General features: G+C 40.0%; 1 long non-coding RNA gene across 1 annotated transcript in view; it reads left to right on the top strand.

The window, feature by feature from the left end:
* The first annotated feature begins 2953 nt into the window (after window positions 1-2953).
* Window positions 2954-24577, top strand: part of LOC308405265 — a 48429-nt gene continuing 26805 nt past the window's right edge. Inside the window, exon 1 of the long non-coding RNA XR_013973297.1 lies at window positions 2954-3733. This is a non-coding gene — a long non-coding RNA (uncharacterized lncRNA). The remainder of the gene's footprint in view (window positions 3734-24577) is intronic.

Raw genomic sequence — 24577 nt, 5'->3', positions numbered from 1 at the left:
AAGGTGCCAAAGGTCTCACCAAGCTAAATCGGCCAGCAATGGAGAAAGTGTTGATTTTTCGGGTTTGTTGTGTTGTAGTTATAGTCTCTGCCAGCGAACAAAAGCCCATTTCGGTAATTAACAGTGGCAGTGTTGTTCCCTAATGGGAGTTTTCACGCAGCGGGGACCCGATTATTTTCCCAGATATGGTCTTGATTTGTCATGTGTAGGTAATTCCAGCAACACCGCTGCCAGGGGGTCGAGTGTCCCACCGCCCCGTGCTGCATGAGACCGAGGTTTGAAAAGTGATAATGCGTTTAGACACGCTCTCGCACTTCCCCTCTGGACAACACGCAGGCTGTTTTTTGGTTTTGGCTTTTGTTTTTTCTTTCAATAACTACAGTCTCTGGTTTTCTTACTGTCAGTTTACATGATAGTTGTCTCTGATTTCTGGGAAAATAATTGTTTATCTAATGGAAACGATGAAATTGAATAAACCAGGTTTCTTGTTACATATAAGTCTTTAAATAAACGTCGTAACATGTGTGCGTTAAATAAAATTATATATATATATATATATATATATATATATATATATATATATATATATATATATATATATATATATATATATATACATAAAATAAAATGGAAAAGTGAACTAAAAACAAAGTAAAACGCAAACGTTTTAGCAATTTATATGTCCAGAGTAGCTGAAAACGATATGGGATTTAGGCTCTCTACATAATCTGATCTCTGCTATAGACTAAAGGGGGGAAACTTCTCAGCTTTGCTTCTCCCAAAAAAGAAAAAAGCGCTAAAAAGACAAAAACAGCACTCAGGGATCGCGAGTGCTGCGCCGGGATCGCCGGAGGCCACACAGTTGGCCCTTTGCTCGGCTTAATTGCTGTCACATGTAACCTTACCTGTGTCCCAATTAGCCCCGCGACTCTCCATTAGGAGATCCCATGAGCTGTAGAGCCAGTGACCAAGGGCACCTCAGGGTTTGGGGCCTAATAATTAGAGTGTAACTCGACTCGACCCGGCTTACGATCAATTTGACCAGGATTTCACGAAAAGAGTCTAATTAAACGAGGATCAGCATATGGTTTGGTAATGTACGTAATATCCATTCATTAATCCCTCAATTAAGACCACATCAGTGCAGAGACTCTTCTTTAAGTCTTTCATTAAGACGAGAAAAGGCCATTGTTACATGCCTTCTTTGAGTAATAACATTGTACCAAATGAAAACAAAGACGTGTTTTGTGAACCGTGGTTTAATTCTTATGTTGACCAAGGGTGTCAAACATAGGGCCCAGGGGCCAGAACTGGCCCACTGCATGGTCCGTCCACTTGTGTGGAGAGTGTTAAAAATTATAGTGACGTCATTAATTCCTTAGGTGATTTTCAGTTCAATGTGCTACAATTTCCGGTGTGGTGAAAATATGTGTATACAAGTGTTTTTAGACTGATGTGAAACAAAAGACACAAACTACGACTCTACATGTCTATTTTTCTTTTAAAAAAATCTTAGGATCTTTTCTTAAACTGATGGTTTATGAACTGTGAAAATGTCACAGTTTACCAAATGTACATTTACTTTTTTATATGTTTTTTTGTTTTTTCCACACAGGTTATTATAATCAGATTGTGATCCATGAACTATAACAAGTTGGACACTCCTGATTTAGACCTTCACAAACAGATTAATGTCTATAGGGAAAGTTTAAAAATCAAGAAAATGAGATAAAATTATGACTTGTAATTATATTTGCACATTTTATATCTGGGCTGTAATATCAAAGGATTATAGACCAGAGGATGTATATATCTGTCTAAACTGTTTTTAGCATGAATTGCCCAGTTTGTTGGATATAAGACGTAGAGATCGCTAACTTTTATTGATAAACTGATATAACTGATATTATATATGATATCTGGGTGCTCAAAGCTCCAAAAGAATATATTAGAAAAGAACTGTGATCAGTTTATTCAAAATACAGTAAATAAGTAAAATCAATAATTTTTGAATCAGTTTAATTTAGGACCTATTTTTTCAACCTTCTGTTGGTCCTAACCAAATGAACTTGGAGCTAGCTAACACTGCAGCTCAGCTGAGCAGAGTGTTGTTGATCTTTACATCCTGTGATGCTTTCACAAGCAGAAGCCGGTCATCACGGGTAGTTACTGTAAATTCATGGGCGTAGGTTTTGTTTCTGCATTGGGCTTGGGCATTAATTGAAAGTAGTTCCTTCCCCAGGAAATCTTAAACTTCATTTCCTGCACTCTGATTAATGTTTCTGGGTCAGTACGTAGCTTTTCTGCATCCATTTATGGCAGAACTATCTGGAATATAATAATGCAGCTGATGACTGAGATCACAGTTCTGTGTGTATGTGCATGCGTTTGTCAAAGATAATTATAATTTACTCCCAAAGATTTAGTGGTGGTATGAACTCTGTAAATTAAAGAAAAGGCCCATTGTTGATGAATAAAGTCCCGTCCCTGTCAGAGTTATTGTACTGAGCACTGAGTAATGTTTTTTTCTTAGTGATTTCTCAGTTTGGAGGAGACAAATACACGTGTCCTGCTTTTCACAAAGCAGATGTTGTATTTGAGTATTCAAACTTATATGATAAAATCATATCCATCTGGGTGATCCAGAAAGGTGAAAATTCAATATAAGAGGGTGTTAACCAAATCCTACCCCTAACATTAATCCTAAGTGGGTCACCAGTTATATATTGGATGTAAAGAGGTGACAAAAATATCTGAAGAAACAAGGACATAGCAAAAATTTAAAAGCACTGTTTCCATCTTGGCATGTTATAATGCAACACTCACATATCCACAAAATTTCCCAGGTTAGTCATTTGGGTCATAGTATCATCTTTGTGCTGAAATGACAGTAAAAGTGTCACAGGTCAAAAATTAATAATAAGAACATCAAGATTTTGGCTTTCTGAGCTACCATACAAACTTGATCTGAACATACTTTTAAAGATTCTTAATTTTGTCTCCATTCAGTTGAAGTAGATTAGAAAAAAATGTCTCTTTCTTACGCGCTTGTACAAAAGAAGCCATGTGTGATCAAACTCTGTCTTAGTGATTGGCTTGAAAATGTTTGTTTTCGTCCTGTTACATGTCTTTGATTCATCCTGTTTCAGAACTGTAGAAGAAGCTACTTTCAGCTGTTCTCTTATTCACAAGGGGTCATTTTGCATGTTTGATTTGGCACATTTTTACACTGGATGCCCTTCATGACACAACTCCATAACCGGAGATCTCTCACTTGTTAGGTGAATGAGTAAAGCACACCACTACAGAGCCACTAGTTGAAAGTTTGTAGTGGTGCAAAAGGCCATATAGCAGGGTCATGGTGTTCAAACACCATAAAAAAGTAGTGTTTAATAAATTAAGTATCAGGATATCTGCCCTCATCAGGGTAACCTTTCCCCTTTCATACCCAGATATATCTCAAAACCAGCACATATGACAGTTTGCCTCTTCTGTTTGATGCTCATGAAGGACTGCTGGACCAACTGGTTCAGGAGGCTTTGACACATGAGGGTGTCAGGCTGAGGGCAAGGGGTGGTAAACATGACCACACCGGATGGCCTAGGAAATGCAAGGGCCACTGGTTTAGTTGTTAATTTATGGACAACCTGACAACACCCGTGCCAACAATGCAACTGCACTTCAGCTGATGCTAAATGCGTCCCGTTGAGGAAAGAAGCCATCAAGTGAGCAGGTATGCAACCTGAGCACATGACTGAAATAGAAATTCAAAGGCAAGAATGACATGTTTGTTATGACGTCTTGTGCCTTGCATGACCCTCGAAAAGATAGTATCTGAGTGTTTTGTGCTCAGAGGCACAATTTATTAATTGCTTGTGTGGTGCTTCAGAAAAGAGTATTGACAGACAGACAAGGAAGAAGTGAAATTTAGATTCACTGGGAAATGAGTGTGTTTGCCTGAACATGTATTTCTGTGCATGAAAAAACGATCACGTTGACTAAAAAGGTATGTGCAATCTAAATTTCCTTCAGATGCTGGAAATGAACTCCACAGAACTTCCCCTTTTCTACAGCTCTTTATGATTAAATTGTCATCAAACTGAAGCGAATGATTCCTTATTTCTATACATTTATTAGGGAACACAAATACACAAGTGTGTTTACTCACTGCAAAGACACTGGGCTGAGTTTTTGAAAGTCACTGCTGTTTCCTTTGGGCGATTGGGGTTGATTAAGAGGTTAACTGTGGAGAGTCATGGCGTCTTTAAGGGAGATTTATCTGTTCCTGCTCTGACCCCTCGGGGGTAGCTTCCCTCACCCCCAGTGTCCCCAGGATTTATTTAGTTATTTGTTTATCTGTTGGAAGGGGTCACCCTTTTCTGCACTACATCTCTGCCCTGTTTGTGCATCTCAAACCCATTTTTCATCTTGTTTCTTGTGGGATTCAACGTTGGTTCCATTTGCTGACTAAGCGAAGAGGACACGAGTGAAGGCCCCACCGAGTCTCGTGACCTTTAACATTTGGCAGCGATACGCTCCCAAAATTGGTTATTTTCATTTAACACATTTTGCTATCTGTTCAACTTTGGCCCCATTTAGAGGAATTATGGTGTTTTCCTAATTGCTTCCTGACAGTTCTAATTCAGCTGGGCTTTAATTTATTACCCTTTATTTCCTATTTTTGTATTATTTCATTAAAGTGCTTGCGTCTTTTCACAGACACGGTGAAAGAGAGTTTAAAATTCTGGCAGATGAAGCATTAGCTTATCATTTCAGGAAAGGATTTGTTTTAAGCACATTTATTCACATCACCAATTTGTTTTGTGACATGACATCTTCTGTTTATTTACTTTGGTTTTTACATTTATCATATTATCGGGGGCAAACAAAATTCTATAGAGGGATGTTTCCCTTTCTACTCACAGTAGGTCAGATCTAAAGTAGAATTTCCCTGCTTCGTTAATACATTTTTACCGACTTGCCTAACTAGACAGCTTTTTGTCTTGAAACGCGTCATATTTGAAAGCTTAAAACGTTATCACACGACATCCCAAACTCATCTTCACCAATGTAAAATCCACAAGTGATCCCATGTACTCACTATCTGTAGTACTCGGCATCTCTCAAAATGTCACGCGTGCACTTACTCAGTCAAACATAGTGTCACACCTCTTGTGTAAGCGTGTTAGTCAGTGTTAAGAGGCATCAGGCCTTTTTGCTGAGGTGAAGGGAAGGCAGGGTGGTGTGGTGGGCTGGTGTGTGGGGGGGGGGGGAACTATACAGGGAATGCTATGTGGCTTGCATGACCTGGCATGTCTCTGAAGCTGGAGGGGGTCTTGACCTCTGACCCAGGGCTCCAAAACTAGGAAGATGAAAAAGGGGGTTAGGGTGGGAGGGATTCGCCTCTAAACAAGGGCTTCTGTTTCGATCACTCCAGGAATGTCAGTTCCATAAAAAGATGCCCACAGAGAGAAAGAGGGAAAGAAAGAAAAGGAAGAGAGAGAAAAAAGGAGAGATAGATCGATCTATCTATCTATCTATCTATCTATCTATCTATCTATCTATCTATCTATCTATCTATCTATCTATCTATCTATCTATTCCACCTTCCTCATGCAGTGTTTGTGGCCATTTTGGCTCTCAAACAGTGGTCTTGCAGTCAGGCCATAAATTAATCTCTGGACCCTGGCTGAAGCCGGAGCCCTTGTGACTCCCTGATCGAGGTGAGCTGCAACAGAACAGTGTTGACACTGCAGAGGTTGAGTCAGGAGACAACCTCCTGATCATGCACTAGAGCCAGGATGCAGGCCCAACTAGACCATGGAAAAAGCATCTAATCTGCCCCCTCCACAGAAAGAGGCTCACTGAGGACTTGTGTCTTTGGACAGATGTCATATTTGTGTTCAGCTCAGGAGGTGATAGGGGGAGCAGTAAAAATTAGGCAATATGTCTGCTCACAGCAAAGAGGCTGGAGATAGTGAGGGTAGTTTGGAGTCATCTTGTGGCTCCTAGAGTGGGGAAATCTGTCTGCAGTTTCATGAATGAATGTATCTGGAACCAAAAAAGTGCTTTGATCATAAAAAAAAGTGATTTTCTTTTTGTAGATAGAATTATAAATACCAATTTATTTTAATGACTGAATATTTGTCTATGTTGAGCAAAAAAAGCCACGTTGGTTTAACCTTTCCACTATTTTTATCCTAAATTAAAGATCAACTTCAGACGTGTTTAGAAGAATACAATGTCATGACTTAATTGAACTCACCACTCCACAAATAAAGATAAAAACATATTGCCTTACACCATTCAGAGGTTTTTGGAGAGCCAATATGAATTTAGAGGCAAGGACAAGGTATAATAAGATGATGTATAACAGGTTTAACCGTTTATAGGGCACTTACTGAGTGAATGGAAATTCAACATTTCAAGTATTATTAAATTATATCACAGCACTTTTTTATTTGATTGATTTTTTTCAACATTTTTTATTTTTCTGTTGCAAATCAAGGTCAGTGAAGTGAGCAAACATGGTTCCTCGCCCAAGAAAGGGTTAACCTAGTGGAGTATAAATGTGTAGGTTACAATTTAACTTGCTAACATAAGAAGTTGTTAAACAAATAGAAAACTGAGATATAGTTGTCACTGAGACCCTGTTCAAATAAACATTTTAAGGCCAGAAACACCTTCCAATGGAAGAAGAGCTGTAAGCATGTATAGCATAGAGAAGACATAGGAAGATGTAGAAGGTCAGCTTTAAGGGGGATGAGAATCTGTGTCCAAAAGTGGAAGAACGTCAGGAAGTCCAGTGATTCCTAGCACTGTTGTTGTTACTGTAATAGTGTCAATGCTTTATTTGCTCGTATATACGTTTTTCTTTTGCTTTGTTTTGTGTAACGCTTTGCAAATTTCCAGGATTTTTCTGCTTACTGTAGTTTACTGCACTGCATGACCACTGGAGGAAAATATCTCCCCCCTCACAATGCATACAAAGATGTAAGTGATCATGTAAGCAGAGGCAGTTGTGACAGAATATCTAAGCATTTTGACCACCATTCTTTATGCAATGTCAAGACTTGTGACAGCAGACTGTCTACAAACAGGCCTTAAGTGTTTCCATACTGTACAGTAAATGGCTCACAACATAAGCTGTCCAGTTACTAAAAGTATAAAGTAAAAGTATACCCATTCTGAAAGGTTAAAATTCTACATTAGTACACATTATTCTGAAAATGTTGCCAGTCAAACAAGTAATACTACAATCAAAAAAAATATTCCTGAGCAGAGGGGAGATTGTGTTTTGTTTCTTTGGGAAATGAAGTAACTTGGTCACCTTAAAATCTATGAAATGTTCAGATAAAATAATTTGCCTCTAAGTTACAAGTTTAAGAGTTCAAAATGTATTTTTGCTTATAAATGTGCAGCAGCTGGTTAGAATACAAGTAAGACAAACAGCAAGTTAGCAACTTGATGGAACTTTTGTGAAAGGTCAGAGGAGCTAACTTGTTCCTACAGGTTCTATTTGTGGATCATCACTCCCTGTTGACTCTGCCAGTAACTAATCAGGGGCTCATTTAGGGTTTCCTGTCTCAGCTCGGACTGATCATAACTTTTGATTGGATAAGTTTAAATCCTCCAGTATGATGTCTCTTTGATGGAATTTCCACCGGCCTACTAGACCCTTTATAATTACTTGACCCAGGAGATCTTGGATAACTCTTAATAAGCAATGGAAATGGTGTGAGGACATCCTCTGTGCTGGTACTGAAGTTTTCTGTCTGGCTGCTGTACAGTACCAGTCAAGATGCAGGATATCCCAAAAGTTGAAAGCTGAAAGCGACCCAGCAGTGTCCAGAGGTGCACCCAACTTCTGCATACTTAACCATTAGGCCACTTGCACACAGATCTACTGAGAGGCCATCATCTAACAGTTAAACGTGTGTAGGGGTGGAAAAAGGCCAAATTCCCCTCCCTGTTGTTAAAATCTCAGACGGTGGTCTTTAACACATTCTCCCACTCCCTCCCTCTTGCAATCCCAATAAAAACCTCTGACCAACAGTTGACCTTTTCCATAGGCCCATCTTTCTGTTCCCCGTCTATCTCTCCACTCCCTTCTTTCCTTCCATCTCTCCTTCTCTTCTTCCCGCTGCCACGGCAGTCTATGGCACTCCAATGGGATCCAGCAGCTGCAATCAGAGGGGGTGGGGTTTGGGGTGTACACGGGGTGGGGAGGGGGCAGGGTCAAGGGGGGTCACAGTAGTGGTAAAGTCATCGCCATGCCTCCGATGCAGGGGCATCGCTTCTGCCTTCAAAGGCTGCGCAGTGACGTCCATACACCCCTTGCACCCCTTCTCCTCTTCCACCCCTTGCCTCTTACTCCCTTGTGGCCCCCTTTGGCCCTGCAGTTTCTTGGCTCATAGGGGTCAAGGCAGCCAAGGGTTAATAAAGTGATACCAGGTGTTGGCCAGAGAGAAACATTTCCCCCTTCTTCTCTCTGAACTCCCACCAGCAACAAACTTTGGGCCCCCCATTTCACACCACGAAATCCTGCTGGGACATCAAGCCTGAGAGTGAGCCTGTTAGAAGGGGTGGCCGTGCATGTCAAAGTAAAAACACCCCTCAAGTAGAGTTTGGGACATGCCCTCTGTGTGTGTGTGTGTGTGTGTGTGTGTGTGTGTGTGTGTGTGTGTGTGTGTGTGTGTGTGTGTGTGTGTGTGTGTGTGTGCATATGAGAGGGTCACCCATATCCTGAATGTATGTAGATGTGTTTGCACATGCATATGATGCACAACAGTCCACTACTGGCAACCTCAATGGCTCCAAAGGGCCTCTGGAACAATAAAGGGTTAACTGACCAAACAAAGTGGTCAATTATGTGTCAGTAGCAGGACATTGGAAGCAGAAAAGATTCCAAATCCAACCACTGTCTTTCTCTTGGATCACTGGGCACACAAACATACAGAGGGGGGAGGGGATATGGTAAGATTTTAGGCTGTGCAAAGAGTAGAGATGAAATGGTGGAGTCTTATCTTGACCACTAGAAAAGAGGAGGTTGAATAGCTGTGAAGATCAAACCCAGTAAAAGGGAGTCATTGTGCCGAAAGCAAATGGCCTCTGACAACTAGGAAAGAACAAACAGAAGAAAGCCGTCAGTGTACAAGTGCTAGCGCTGACGGGATGCTGAAATTAACAAGAAGGGGCTCTGGCTTGTGTGCAAGTGTGAAAATGTGTGTACGAGGATTTGACCATACGTGCATAAAAATGTGCCAGGACATTTGCAAAAACACCAAAAGTTTGCCCTGGACTTTCAGTCCCACCTGCTAAATGAAGAGAGTCCTAATTAACACTAATTAACATCAACGACAAGTTGGGGCCATTAGTCCAGCTAATCCCCAGTTTACATTTTCCCCTCTCTCTGGAACCCTGCTGGAGAGTTCTAACTCAGTGAAAGAAAGGATGCATTGTTAACCAGCTCCGCATCAAAGATACAAGCCCTCTTGAAATGAGTTGCCTCCATTAGGGCCCGAGAGTCGGCCCTGATCCGAACACTCTGCTCAAACAGCCCGGGGAGTGGAAAAAGAGAGGGGCAGGGAGATCAACCCCACATTTAGACTGCTCTATCCAATTCATCATTGACTCATTTGCACTCTTTCATGAACCCCGGGCATGTCAAAAAGGAAAAATAAACCACAGCAAAGCATGAAAACAGTGGCAAAATATCTGTAAAAGATACAAAAAGTGCTCAGACTAATTGTCCAAATTGACAGAGTAGCTACTAAATCTGCATTAGGGGCAGCAGGTAGTGGCTGTGGTGTAATACTCTTGTCAAACTCTAGAGTTTGAAACCAGCTTTTTGGGGGGTTTTTTGGTTGTTTTTTTACAAAATCTTACAAAATTACAGCCTCAGATGAACAACCAAACAAATCTGTGTAATTTTTATTTAACACAAGCTCAGCCAAAAGGCAGAAGCAATGTGTGAAAGATTAAATGCAGCAGTATATGAAAGATTACTGTTTCCATGGGGGGTAAATAACATTCAGAGGTTGCTAATCAAATGTACCTGATAACTTAGTCACCAGCAAGTATGAGCAACTCTATGAAAGTGCAAATTTTGGCAGGTCTATTTCTGAAGCAAACTGCCAAAACTCAACTGTGCCTTAACGCTGTCTCAAAGGGGAAAGATATTAACACTGCCCATCAACCTAGGAAGGGTTATAAGGTCAATTTAAAGTCCATCATTCAACTATGAGAAAGAATCTTCACATCGAAGACAGATGCAAATCTTTCCAGGAGTGAACATCCCAGCAAATTCACTCCGAGGTTAAACTAACTGTGGAATGCTTACAGAAATCAGTAGCTTCATCTAAGACTCTGCTGGCCTCAGTTAGCATGCTTAATATTAAATGTTGTGATAATACATTTAAAAGAGATTAAGCAGGTCTGGCTTGTTTGCAAGGGTTGCAAGGGGATACCATCTTCAGAGTATGTGGCAGCACAGCTTAGATTTGCAGAGGTCCATCTGAAGAAATCAGCAGACGTCTGGAACAATGTTCTTTGGATAGGGGCGACCAAATAGAAATGTTTGGCCAATATGCACAGTGCCAGGTTTGACAAAAAAAACCAAATATAGCATATTAGCACAAACATCTCATACCAACTCAAATTCAAGTACAGCAGTTAAGGGGATGATGATTTAACTTTAATGACTTGAGCACTTTGTAGTCACTATGAACTCCTCTGAATACCAAAGTATTCTAGTGTCAAATATGAGACCATCCATCTGACAGCTAAAGCTTGTCTGAAACATCATGGTCAAATCATGGTCATCAAATGAAATGGTTTAAGTAGGAGCTTAAAAGAGTTGTGCACAAACAAATGCTAGCAAACCTCAATGAACTGAAGTAATACTGTAAAGAAGAGCAGGCTAAAATTTCTCCACAACTCTGTGAGAGACTGATGAAGAAAAATTATGACTTTAAGTTAATGCATGTGGACTTGGACAATGAAGATCAGTGTTAGCTATAAGCTAAAATCCAGGCCTGGAACTGGATTGGAAATAGGAATAAGCAGCTAACGAGTCCTTGTTCAGCTAAATCTACCTACTCACTCATTATTATATATTAAATGAAAGAATAATAATAATAAAATAATGTTTTAATAAATTATTTTTTTAATTTCTCATCATCTGTTAAAATAAAAATTAGAATTATTTAAAATCACCTGACTGGGTTGTGGTGAGTAATAAAAGAAGATTCATTATTAATCATTGTTCAGTAATTTAATGATAATTTTTTATGGTTAATCTCAGCAAAAATAATCGCACAATCACCATTAGTATTCCTTGGCTGTTACAGTCAAACAAATATAAACTCTTTGGAAAGTTTAACAGAAATTTTAAATAATGTTTTCCATTTCCGGGGTAAAACCGCAAAGAATTGTAGGTACGAGTGGCAAGCGGTACTAGCGCACACAGGCTTTCACATGAAAACAGTCACACAGCGATAAAAAGAAACACAAAGAATGGCAAGAAGCTGTTGTATTATTAACTGCAATTGCCGGTTGCATGACAGCCACGGGAAGCCGACGCCTAATTTTTTTTATCGGATTCCGTGGAAGAGAAATTGTTCAAGCCATGTTTCCGAAGTAACAAAGAGCCGAGGGATGGCCTGGATTGCAGCCATTCGAAGACCAAATGTAACGTCCCAGAACACTCCAGCTCACATGTTAGTCTGCTCCAAGCATTTCCACAAAGGTCAGTCTTCTGTTGTAGTTATTACGTAATTTATCATAACATAATAGTTGATGTAGGTTACAAATAAGTCTTATATTGATTTGAATTGAATTCGTTGCGCTATACTGCGTTGTTCACTGTGGCTTTGCGAGCTAATGTTTGTTGTGTTTTGTAGGAAAACCAGCCTACAAAATGCTGGAATGCGATCCAGACTGTGCCCCCTCTATCAACCTGGGTCAGACCGAGTTTAAAGCTGCTACCACAGCCAGATTTGATCGGGTAAGAGAAAGAGCGAGATCAAAACAGCCACGAAAAGTCACACATATACGTGCCCAAGTGTTGTATTGAAGCAAGCAAGTGATGAATAACTGTTTTCCAGTATGTTGTTCTGAAATGTTTTTTTGTTTTGGTTTTTTGCATTGTTGATTTGTTTTTCACCAAAGCAGCTAATAAAGCACAATGGAATACAAATTTGCCTCTATCTTGTAAGATTCTATAATAGAATGAAACAATAATGCCAGTTATAAATAAAGACAATAAATTGAGTGAATTATGAAACACTTATTATATTTCTATTAGATCTGAAAATGTTGTGTAACACTACAACCTGAAACAACAAATAGATGTGTTTGCCTGTACAGGAGATAAAGGAAAAAATTAACAACAGCTGTGAAATGGAATAGTCCAAATCACCAAAGTAAACTGGACCTGGGCTTGTTGCAGGGATCTGACGTTACTAAACATTTTGTGAGTGTATGCACTCACACTTAGGATCATATAATAATAAATATGTGCGTGATGAAAGTCGGGCAGCACGCTAACGTCCTTACTCCACTCTGTATGCTCGTATGGGTCTCACCCTTTCACTCCTTTGATGTTTTTCTCCTACTTTTTTTTGCCTTTTCATCACGTCTGTCTTTGTGTGGACCTGCCGTGTTCTCCGTTGTTTTCTACATAACTGTTTTGGGGCAAATAAAATGCAAGTAGTGATTAAAACCGCAGAATTAATGATTACCTGTGCTGGAAATGCTAGCGCTTGATGCAGTGTTTTGATTTTGTTGCCACTGGTACCCACAATGCAACGCGCGAAAGTCACGTGGTCTGTCAATCTCTATAAACCGGTGTCCAAACCAGCGAGGGGTTAAACGAATTTGCATACAGTACTGTCGTACAATATCTGTTTTTTGTGACTGAGCTGATCCTTTGGCCCCGGTGTCTTGCGTGGAAACCACAGAGAGAGGCCCTTTTGTTCAGAATTCACTGGTGAAAAAAAACTTCTTGTGTCCACCACAACAACAGCCAAAGGCACAGCTCTGCAAATGTAGTGAAGCAAAATCGAATATAAAGTAAAATAAGTGTGCTGCAATATGGTCTTAAAATTTATATTGTATCATAACAATGAATAACTGATAGAAGATGGAGCTCCACATCTTTTGCTTCCCAACTTAGATACCAGTATCCAGGTTTTTTTTAAATACTTTCAAGTCTTGAGTCTTGAGCAAGACCTCATTTTCTTATCTTTCTTTCTTTTTTGAGGTGTGTAAAAACAGACATGGAAATACAGAATATAAGACAAAAACAGAGTTTGTACAATTTTAATGAGCATTAATGTCAACATTTGGTATGACGACCTTTATTCTTTAACATAGCTTTAACTCTCTTAGGCAAGCTCACTTGTAATTTCTTAGGTAGTCTTCAGGAATAGTTCTCCAGGCTTCATGAATGACATTCAAAGTCCTTCTTTAGATGCTTTTTGCTTTTTGTTCTGTTTTCTGTCGAGATGATCTGCACCCCTTGAGGTCTTGGGTCCAATCCAGGTATGCTTTTACTGCACTGACAGTGTGTTTGGGATCCATGTCATGCTGTAAAATATAGCTAGTGTCAGCCAGATGCTGGCAGTGATTTCATTTTGGGATACTTTTGTTCATTCATATTTGTATCAGTTGTGATAAGATCCCCAAGACCACTGACTGAAATCATGACAGAGCCTCCACTCTGCTTTACAGATCACTATAGACACTTGCTGCTGTAACTGTCTTCTGACCTCCTCTATATATATTAATGATGGTTTGAATCAAAATTTCTAATCCAGCTCTAAGGTCTTGGTCAGGTTGTTGCCTTTTACTAAGATGGCTGTTAGATACTTTTCATTTGCTCACTTATCTAGTGTCCTCAAATATTTTAAGGGCACACTGCAAACCCTGCCAAAATATGCCTAGTTTTTGGCAAATACACTGAACAAAAATATAAACGCAACACCTTTGTTACTGCTCCCATTCCCCATGGGATGGACGTAGAGACCTAAAATTCATTCCAGATACACAATATAACCATCCCTCCCAAACAGTGGTCACAAATCAGTCCAAATGTGTGGTAGTGGGCACATCTGCCATATTGAGATAATCCATCCCACCTCACAGGTGTGCCACATCAGGATGCTGATCTGACATCATGAGTAGTGCACAGGTGTACCTCAGACTGCCCACAACAAAAGGCCACCCTGGAATGTGCAGTTTTGTCTAACAGCAAAATGCCACAGATGCCACAAGCAATGAGGGAGCGTGCAATTGGCATGCTGACAGCAGGAATGTCAACCAGATCTGTCGCCCGTGCATTGAATGTTCATTTCTCAACCATAAGCCGTCTCCACAGGCGTTTCAGAGAATATGGCAGCACATCCAACCGGCCTCACAACCGCAGACCTCGTGTAACCACACCAGCCCAGGACCTCCACATCCAGCAGGTTCACCTCCAAGATCGTCTGAGACCAGCCACCCAGACAGCTGCTGGAACAATTGGTTTGCACAACCAAACAATTTCTGCACAAACTGTCAGAAACCGTCTCAGGGACGCTCAACTGCATGCCCGTCGTCCTCATCGGGGTCTTGACCTGACTCCAGCTCGTCGCCGTAACAGACTTGTGTGGGCAAATGCTCACATTCGATGGCGTCTGGCACGTTGGAGAGGTGTGCGCTTCACGGATGAATCATGGTTCACATTGTTCAGGGCAGATGGCAGCTGAGAATGTCCCAGTTCTTGCATGGCCAGCATACTCACCGGACATGTCACCCATTGAGCATGTTCGGGATGTGCTTGACCGGCGTATACGACAGCGTGTACCAGTTCCCACGAATATCCAACAACCTCGCACAGCCATTGAAGTGGAGTGGACCAACATTCCACAGGCCACAATTGACAATCTGATAGACTCCATGCGACGATGTGTTGCACTGCATGAGGCAAATGGTGGTCACACCAGATACTGACCGGTTCTGGGTCCCCAGACCCCCAATAGCGCAAAAAACTGCACATTCCAGGGTGGCCTTTTGTTGTGGGCAGTCTGAGGTACACCTGTGCACTACTCATGATGTCAGATCAGCATCCTGATGTGGCACACCTGTGAGGTGGGATGGATTATCTCAATATGGCAGATGTGCCCACTACCACACATTTGGACTGATTTGTGACCACTGTTTGGGAGGGATGGTTATATTGTGTATCTGGAATGAATTTTAGGTCTCTACGTCCATCCCATGGGGAATGGGAGCAAAAACAAAAGTGTTGCGTTTATATTTTTGTTCAGTGTAGTTATTTGAGTTTCCTTGGAAACAACAAAACTGGCACCGTATATTTTTTTAATTTTCCTTTTTTTCTCATTTTGCTGGTGTTTATGTCATTAGCTACACAGTTTGTGATTTTAACCTTGTTTGACATATTTTGACGTTTTCTAAAAAGTTAGACAGACAGTTGCGAATGCACACTGAAAGTGAAAAGCAAACCACATTCATGAAACTCAAAAGCATAAAAGTCTCATTCAATTTAAGAAATCTGTCTGTTTTGTAAAAAACCTGCAGCACTGCTTTAATCCTTCATATATGTAAACAAATTGGTAGTATTATAAAGTGAACACGTTTAGGAAGCACAGCAACTCAGCCATGAAGTGGCAAAATTACAGAACGAGATCACTGAGTACTGAGGTGAAAGTTGCCAATGCTCGGCTGACTCAGTGACTGAAGACTTCCAAACTTCCTTTGGTGCTACCATCAGCACAGAAACTGCCAGGAGCTTCATGGCATGGATTTCTATGGCTGAGCAGCTGCTGCAAGTGTTATGCGTAGGTGTCAGTGTCCCAGAACTAGGGATGGAAATTGATATGAATTAAGCAATTCTGATTCCATTATCAGTATCACTTATTGATTTGATTCCTTATCAGTTCTCATCGGGTTCTCATTGGCTCCTCTTTGACAGTCACCATCATCGTTAAGCAGCATGTCAAAGACATCACATCTGTGCAAACTGACTGCATGCTGTCTGGTCAAATGTTCATGCATATTGCAGGTATTTCGCCTCTTAGTTCTGATCAATGTTTGGATCATTACTCAAAAAGTAATTATTACACATATAACACAAAACACTTTTCTTAAAAGTAATGCAGCTAATTAGCTACTTCCAGGAGAAAGTAATTTGTTACACAACTTGTTACATTACTTTCATGTTTCTCAGAAAAATGTCACATAATTACCATTTTACAAAATAAAGGTACGAACACAAAGCCGGCAACACAAGGCAAAGATAAAACCACCACAAAGAAACTTTAAAACAATGATTCTTCTTTAGAAACACGAACAGGAAGAAACGGAGGCTGGAGCCTAACTGCTCATCACCTTGTTACCTGTTAACTGTTCACTCAGCTTTAAATCACTCTGGATTGTTGGCTACCTTAGCATTAGCATGCTGTCTGTGTGGATGCTTGTAAAGAGCCAAAGTTACATCATGATCTCATCCTTTTGTGCAACAAAATCTAAATAAAATGTCCATATCACGCTGGAGACTGTGCCCCCATTTCCTCCTCTGACACATCAACTGAAATCAGGTGACTGAAGCACGAGTGCAAGTGGAAACAATAAGTGGGATCGATAGGCAGGAGGACTAACAATTCTAAGGAACGACTACTGGGAACCAGTTCTCTACAAGATTGTGCTGGGATGGGACACATGCAGTGCAGTAAGTGGTTTGAACACTTTTTTTTTCATTCTAATTGAAAATTCCTGGCTGTTTGCATGGATGGTGAATGCTATCCTTTTTCTAGCACGTCTGATCAGTTCCTCGAGGACAGATATCTATTATTCATTCAACACAGCAATTCAATTCTGAAGTCACAATTTTTTGAAAGGACATACATTTACATCCTTGTGTACTTTTGGTAACACAGCACACATGCACACATAGCAAAGGGCATGTGCAGGAAGTATGCAATAACCACTGAATTGTTTATATGGTGCAATTTCTCTTTAGTTTACTCCAGACAGTTTCACCATTTTGGGCGATTTTATTCTGAGTGAGGTGTTCACACAGGATGTTTATTCCACTCAGGCTTTTAAACCTAGCTACTGAAACATTACAAGAACTAGAGAGCTTACACCCCACTTTTCTTTACACCTCCTTGTCAGTATTTCATGTAAGATAATCTTTCCCCAGCACACACCAGCATAAATCACTCCGTCATTCGGTTTCATAAAATTGCTCCCATTATCCGTCTTAATGTTTCCTGAGTGCTGGGCCACTGCAGGGTTGTTTTCAACCTTTGCTTCTTTTACGCCTTGGAAAGTAAATACAATAAATTCCAGCACATAGCCAGAGCTGCGGTGTTGTGTTATTTTTCAGCATGGCGGGTAAGCACAATAGAAACACAGCTGTGGTGATCAGTCCGGGCTCCCCAGGAGCCAGCGAATACCCAGAGCACATGTTCGTTAATGATCACATACAAAGGCCACAGTTGGAGCTGCTAGTTGCTGAGGTCTGTACTCCCTTTACATATCAAACCATTTCAATGACTCCACCTTCTGCTAAATGTTTAAACCCAAGACACGTCCCTAAGGATTGATGGAGGTTGAGTCGACAGTTCTAGTCTTACTCAGACTAACTCGTGTTAGTCGTAAAGCCACTTGAGAATCACAACAATCAATGATTTCTTTAAAGCTTTTTTTATATTAACTTTAACATAAACTATTATTTAACACAATTTTATTTTTATGTTCTATGAAGCAGAACCATAAGACCAAAATCAACAGCAGGATGTGACTACAATATTTCTAGTGTTTAGGCCTTAAATCTTTGATTCAAGTCAATTAAAAATGGATTTACCCAAAACAGCCACAAATCAGTTCTGTCTGAGCAGGGAAAGTGCCTTATGATAACAATAAGGACCTATTACTTTAAACAAATATTACTAAATGATTATTGAAATTTAACTAATAGCAGTTCTGCTTCCACCAATCAGAACAGGTTTCAGATTTTTTCCTGGGTGACAAACAAATGAACAAATACACCAAAATGGATCTAAAGCATATTTTCAATAGATGTTTTAAAACTGACTTCTGAGTTTAGGTGTTGTCTTGTGATGGGTGAGTCTCCTCCAGTGACTCCTGCAAAGCAACGAACATCAAGAGCAACTTCCGGATTCTCTGAGCATTAAAGCTCTGGTGAGATGTCTTTTTAAAAAGTGCTGCCTGAACAAGCCCTGTCATAAATACGTACATGTGCACCCTCACAACAGATACATGCATATATGAACACATGCAAACGCGCTCACAAATGCTCGCACACAAGCACCTATCCCTCCAGGCTGATCCGTGACCCTCCCCCACCCCTGAAACCCGATCTGTCGGCATGCAGCGCGGAATTCTCCAATCGCCCTGACTTTTGACCTCTGCCCTTTTTGGCAGTGCACAGAAGAGAAGATGAAGTGCCCAAGCCTCTCTCTTCCCCAGCACAAAAAATCTCCTGTTCTAGCAGCCCTCCCACGCATGAACGGGCACACACACACAAACAGTAAACGCGCACACACACGGATTCCCATTTGGGATGCCTTGAGGCTAAACACTCTCTCTGGTTCCCGTGAGGCACATGATCAAAATGATTCTTGATACGTAGGTAGCAAATACGTGTGTGTGTGTGTGTGTGTGTGTGTGTGTGTGTGTGTGTGTGTGTCATGAAACAAACAGAAAGAACAGGTCAGTGAGAGAAACTTTGACTTTTAAACCCCTTCAGTGCATGTTTCACATTGCAAAGACACCACTGAGCTATTAAAGCTGTTAAAGCTTTGAGGGTTTTGTAAAGGAGCTCAAAGCAAACAGACAGTTGTTGTTATTACTACCATCATCTTCATCATACTTTTTTTTATCATTGTTCTCAGCTGAGAACAAGAGACTGAAAGAGAGAGTGGCACAGCCATATGTTTCTGTTATTTGGCTCCTGTCTCTCTGAGTGTGTGTTTTGCATATCTGCAAATAACATTTATGCGGTCTGTACTATGGGGTAGGATTTGGGGCTTAGCAAGGTAACATAACCTGCTCTGCAGCAAGATAAGAGATCAACAAGTACAAAACTGCTGCCTATTCATCAGTCAATTCCTTGAAACATCACGTCACCGTTCCTGGAAGATCCCGTGGACTTGAGTGTGCAGATAAGATCAATGGTTTATAGATACTGTCTTTGATTTTTTTTTTTAAGCAACTAGCCGTAAAAAGGCAGTGTCATCCTTAAACAGGGATCCTAACCCTTCATACTTGTTGAAATTTTCAAAAAGGATTCAAGGAAACAATTCAAAAGAGGGCCTTTTGAATTGTTTCCTTGAATCCTTTTGAAAATTTTGCATTGAATGCTGTTTGTTTGTTTTCATCTATGTGTTTTTTACTATTGAAACAAAATAAGGCTAAAAACGTCTTACAGGTGTAGTCATTGTGCTGTTAAGTCAATTAATTGATTTAATTGCCATCTTGACTCTAACACACTCCGCTCACACACTGCTGCGCTGGACGCAGATCAGATTATATGTTTGACCATTTCATATTTTCTCCAAGTTATACTTTTCTGCTGTAAGACTCACAAATGTTTGCATTTGATCAAACGCTGCCAACAGCCTGTTTTACGTAAATGCATTCATAGTTAGAGTGGGAAACCCTGGGTTTACTTAACAAGCTTATAACCGCTTTTGTGTGACTGCTCTCTGGGATAATATATCAGAAGGAAACTGTAGAGCCTTCCTTTGCACAAACTGTGGTCTCAATTAAAGACACAGCTTGCTGGAATTCTCTACCTGCCAGTTTAAAGCAGATTCTCTGTAAAACAGTTTAGTCCAGACATACAATCCTAACATTAACTAGTTACATAAAGTCATGCTATAAATGTAGTTTTGATTCGTTTTGATTTATTTCAGTTGTTTTATATATTCATTTTACTTGGTATTACACAACATTCCTATTAACAGTTCAGTCAATTAATGGCAATAAGTGGGCAAGTGTAGGAAATTAGCATTGGCTATATACAAATATACACGTGTAAGTACTCAATGATTAAATTGGCAATGTTAGCGTAAGTCAGATAAGGAAACGGTATGTTGTGTGTCTTGTTGTACAGGCTCCCTCTGGCTTTAAATATGATTCACACTTACATCTCTATAAAGAAACAGTATCACTGCCTCCAGGTGTGTTGAGCAAAGGTGACACAATTGGATTAGTTAAAAAGTTTTACAGCCCTGCTGCTCACTCACAGTGACAGAAATCACATGGTTTTCAGCTAACCCATCGACTTTGGCTACATCTGATTTTGAGAGTTTTAAAAATTGCACAAGGAGCATAAGGCAGTGTGATTTATGGGTAATCAGAATATTTGATTAGAAGTATTTACATTTTGTAAAAAGGAATAGAAAACATGAATTTTGTGTACTCAATAACTGTTTTCCAAAGTGGTGAAGTAAATATTTAGAATATTTAAGTCCTAATCCTACAGTACAAATGTTTTAGCATCAGAATATACTTAAGACACTTTCAATGACTTATATGCTACTTAGTAGCTTTATCCATAAAAATAATTATTTACTGGTAGATTTAAATAAAAAAAAAACTTTAAAGTAGTTGAGCACTAAAGCTGCGTGTTCAAACTTGCATCCAAAATATAGTGGAGAAAAAAAAGAAAGTGGAATAACAAAGAAATACTTAAATAAAGTGCAGCTGCATTAGTCTTATCTTATCTCTTATCTTAGTTCCGTAGAGGAATGTACTATCAAAGCTCTCTTCCATTTGCACCGGACACTGTAACGTTCACAAGTGTTCCACACAAATCAATATGAACACAGCCGATTGATTTGCACAAAGATTCCTTCCGTGAAACAAAATGCAATATGCACCGAGCTGTAACTGTATCCGGCGGCCTCATAATGCTGACGCAGTAACCAATAATCTGCCACTGTGGCATCGCTTGTTTGCAGCTCTGGCAGTCTGTCCATAAACTCAGTTGGTTCTAGTTTGCTGTCTTTTATTACATCGCATTTAACGTTTAGTTAATGTTCGGATTAACGATCACCAACAAGGTGAAGTTGATATGGTAAAATATGATGAAATGGTCAATGTGAGTGTGCTACAAGGTGCCCGAGTGTTTAAAGAAGCACTTGATAGCAGATGAGATTAAAACACGTTGCTGTCGAATAATTAAGCAAGTAGTTATAATAAATTAATGTCTTTATTGCAATGCTTGTATGAAATATTGCAAAGGTACTTTCTTTCTTGTAATTTTACTGAACTTTCCACTTAAAATGGAGACATAATTGTTACTGACATACATACAACTGACAAAAACAAGTAAACACAAATCACAGAACAAAGAAAGAACTGACACTGCTCGGATGGGTTTGATGTTATTTTGTTACCTTTAGTGATGAACTGATTACTGAGCTGGACTGATCACACATGAACATGAAGAATGGTTAAAACATTTACTTCCACTTGTTGAATTAGTCTAACTCAGATATTATGAAGTTGTTTATACTGCATGTTGGCTGTGAGAGACTTTTCAATATTCCTGGCCTTGTATCCCAAAATCCGCCTTTAAAATCTCTGGAGCACCACCTCTCTCCTCCACCATCTGACCGCTGCCATTTGTGCATTGTGTGTGTCCGGCGTGACTGCTCTCGTCATTTTCCCCTTTGATTGGCCTTCACACAATGTAATCAGTGTTGCAGCTGTCTGAAAAGGGCTCTTGTGCAGTATCTGAGCAATGCCGATCACCCCGATGCGTCCACAACTTTGCTTTTAGTTCCATTCAGGCACTGTGACAAATGGCAAACTGTCTGGTGAGCATGTGTCAAGCCACTTGATTTACTGCTTTGTTTGACTGCACTGGCCCTTTTCTGAATGTCGCCTCCGTCTTGTATGGCCTTACTGTATTGGTAAGAATTGCCATGGCCGTAAGCTTGAAATTCTAATGTACAGACAGACCGAAAGAATTGACCCACTATATGAGCGACTCAGCTTGATGTACTTCCAGCACACAAAAGCTGGTTTATTCTTTCATTTTTTGTTTTTTGAACATTGATGGAATAATTGAATGAACAATCAATCAAAAATCATCTTTGGAGTTAAACTGCACAAATTCACTTGGCCCTTGAATGTCAAATAACAAAGAAAAATATTAAAACCATACTTTTTTTTTCTATATCATTCTGAATGCGAGAATCTTGCAGGGACACATCATGTGATATGAATTATATTGTTAGAAAGTGATGTGCTTTTAACTAGGTATAACTCAGTCTCCCGGACCCCTAAACTGTAGCCAATCCATTAAGACAAAGCTCTCTTGATCCCTTTCTTTAAATTCTCCACCGTGGCTGATTAAATGTAGCCGATTTTCACGCCTGGACTGAGGAAGCCTGAAAGATCTGAATGGATCCTCACAGACTGACCACACTGCTGGTTTGTGGAGCAAAGAGCCGATAAGTAGCATGCTGCTTAGTGCTCAGCACTGGGGAGGTAAATGTCTAAAAAAAAATCATAGCCCTGGCAACTTCTGTCCAAAATGTGCATGGGATTGAGGCATGTCACCTGGGGTTATTTAATTTTCCCCTTCTTGTCAAGATAAGATGAAATATCATTAAAAGAATGTACGAAAAGTTCCTCTTTGTAGTTTTAAATTATAAACTGGGCAAGCCATACTAAGAATTTGCACCACAAACACAGTGGCCCAAACAACTAATGGATGGAGTGACATGAAATCAAGCTGAGCATTAGATGAAACCTCCTAACTTTGGCAAACCTTTTTCTTTTTAGAAAAATTATTATTATCAGGCCAGATTTGCAATTGTAGCATCACAGAGTGGGTTGTACGTCCTACCAGGGCTGTATCCGTGATGTAGTCAGACTGGGCAGCTCAGTGGTCAACACTGTCAGATTGCTGCTAAACAGATACTTTGATCAGCAGATGGACGCCCCTCCCTGAGTCTGGTTCTACCGGAGACTTCTTCCTATTAAAAAGGAGTTTTTCCTTCCCACTGTCGCCAAAGTGCTTGCTCATAAAGGGTCATATGATTGTTCGGGGGGGGGGTTTGCTGTATGTGTTACCGTAGGGTCTACCTTACAATATAAAGGGTCTTGAGGCAACTGTTATTGTGACTGTGTGTGTTTAAATTAAATTGAATTGAATTGTAGTTGATAATAAAAAAAAAATGGATAAGAGGATGGATGGATATTGCCCTGAAATGATGTAGAAATAACACCACATAGATATTTGTTTTCCTCTTTATGACTTACAAGTGTGGGAGTTTTGCAGAATTTCACAGTTTTGAGCTGGTTGAGTAATTGTAATGAAAAATGATGTTTTTGACACCGTTCAGAGTTTGGTGAACCTTCAGAGCCTTTTCACCTCCCCAGTCTTTGTTTCAAAAGGCATTTCAAAGAAAAATAACCAAATTAAAACTAAATTAAGAAAATTCCTTCCCCATGATCAGTCCAAACAAAGCATTACTTATGCATCACTTGACTCCCACTACATGACCCTTTGAACAACAAACTGCCCTGGCGTCTTGCCTTTCCCCCCTCCCTTCACCAGAAGGGTGTTAAGACCTGTCCCTACTCTCCCCAGGGAATGCTGGGAAAAGAAGGCCTCTACATCTGTCCCCAGCACCAGGACGACAGAAGGAATATGATGGACAGGGAAACATTCCTTCATACATAGGAAGGATGGATGGATTAAAGAAAGAAAAAAAGAAAAAGAAACTGGACCTGATGAAAAAAAAGTGAGGACTGTTATCACTGACCACGCAGAGTAACTGCAAGGAGACGGAGTGATGAACGGAAAATGAAAAAGTCTTTCTAAGAAGGAGAAGGCTTGTGAATGAAAGATGGATCTAGTCTCCTTATGAAGCCATCCATCACTCCCTTCAATAGCCCAGTGGGCAGAGGGAGCGAAGCAGGCACCCCAGGCCTTCCTTCAAAAGGCCGGGAGGAGCGGAGGGAGGAGAGGAGGACGGCTGCAATGTGCTCGTAGAGCTGTGATCTTTACCTCCCTCCATCATGTGAAGTCAGCAGGGAAAGTGATTAGCTTTGCCTCTCTCCTCCTCCTCCACCTCTCCTCCATTTCCCCTGAAAAAACAGGTTGTAACAGTTTTAGTGGGGCCTGCTGCTAACTTCTTCACTTCCCTAATGTACGACTGAAGCAAATTTTCTTAAAGCTGGTAAATGAAACACCGTGAACAAACTCAATTTAAAAGGTAAATTTCGCCACTACTTAAACAGCAATTATTACCATTAACAGAGCATTGTTTCTTTTCTCAAAACATTCAAGGTCTTGGTAAAATAATTACAGGAGCAAAATAAAATTAAAAATTAAAAAAACAGTCTAATTAAATATTTTTGTTTTACTCCAGAAATCCAAACAGCTTAACAAATGTATTTATATATTAATCTTATTAATTAACAAACATATCCTGTTATTTATGTTGCTTCCTGCAGAGTAAATCTTTAAAACTCTTTTGATTCCAAGAACAAATTAATCTAAATGAATTAATATAAAAATAAA

Source organism: Rhamphochromis sp. 'chilingali' (genome assembly GCF_963969265.1).
Source record: "Rhamphochromis sp. 'chilingali' genome assembly, chromosome: 11".
In the NCBI taxonomy this organism is placed as follows: domain Eukaryota; kingdom Metazoa; phylum Chordata; class Actinopteri; order Cichliformes; family Cichlidae; genus Rhamphochromis; species Rhamphochromis sp. 'chilingali'.
Note: the sequence above shows the minus strand (reverse complement) of the source record. Positions and strands in the feature narration are given on the sequence as shown.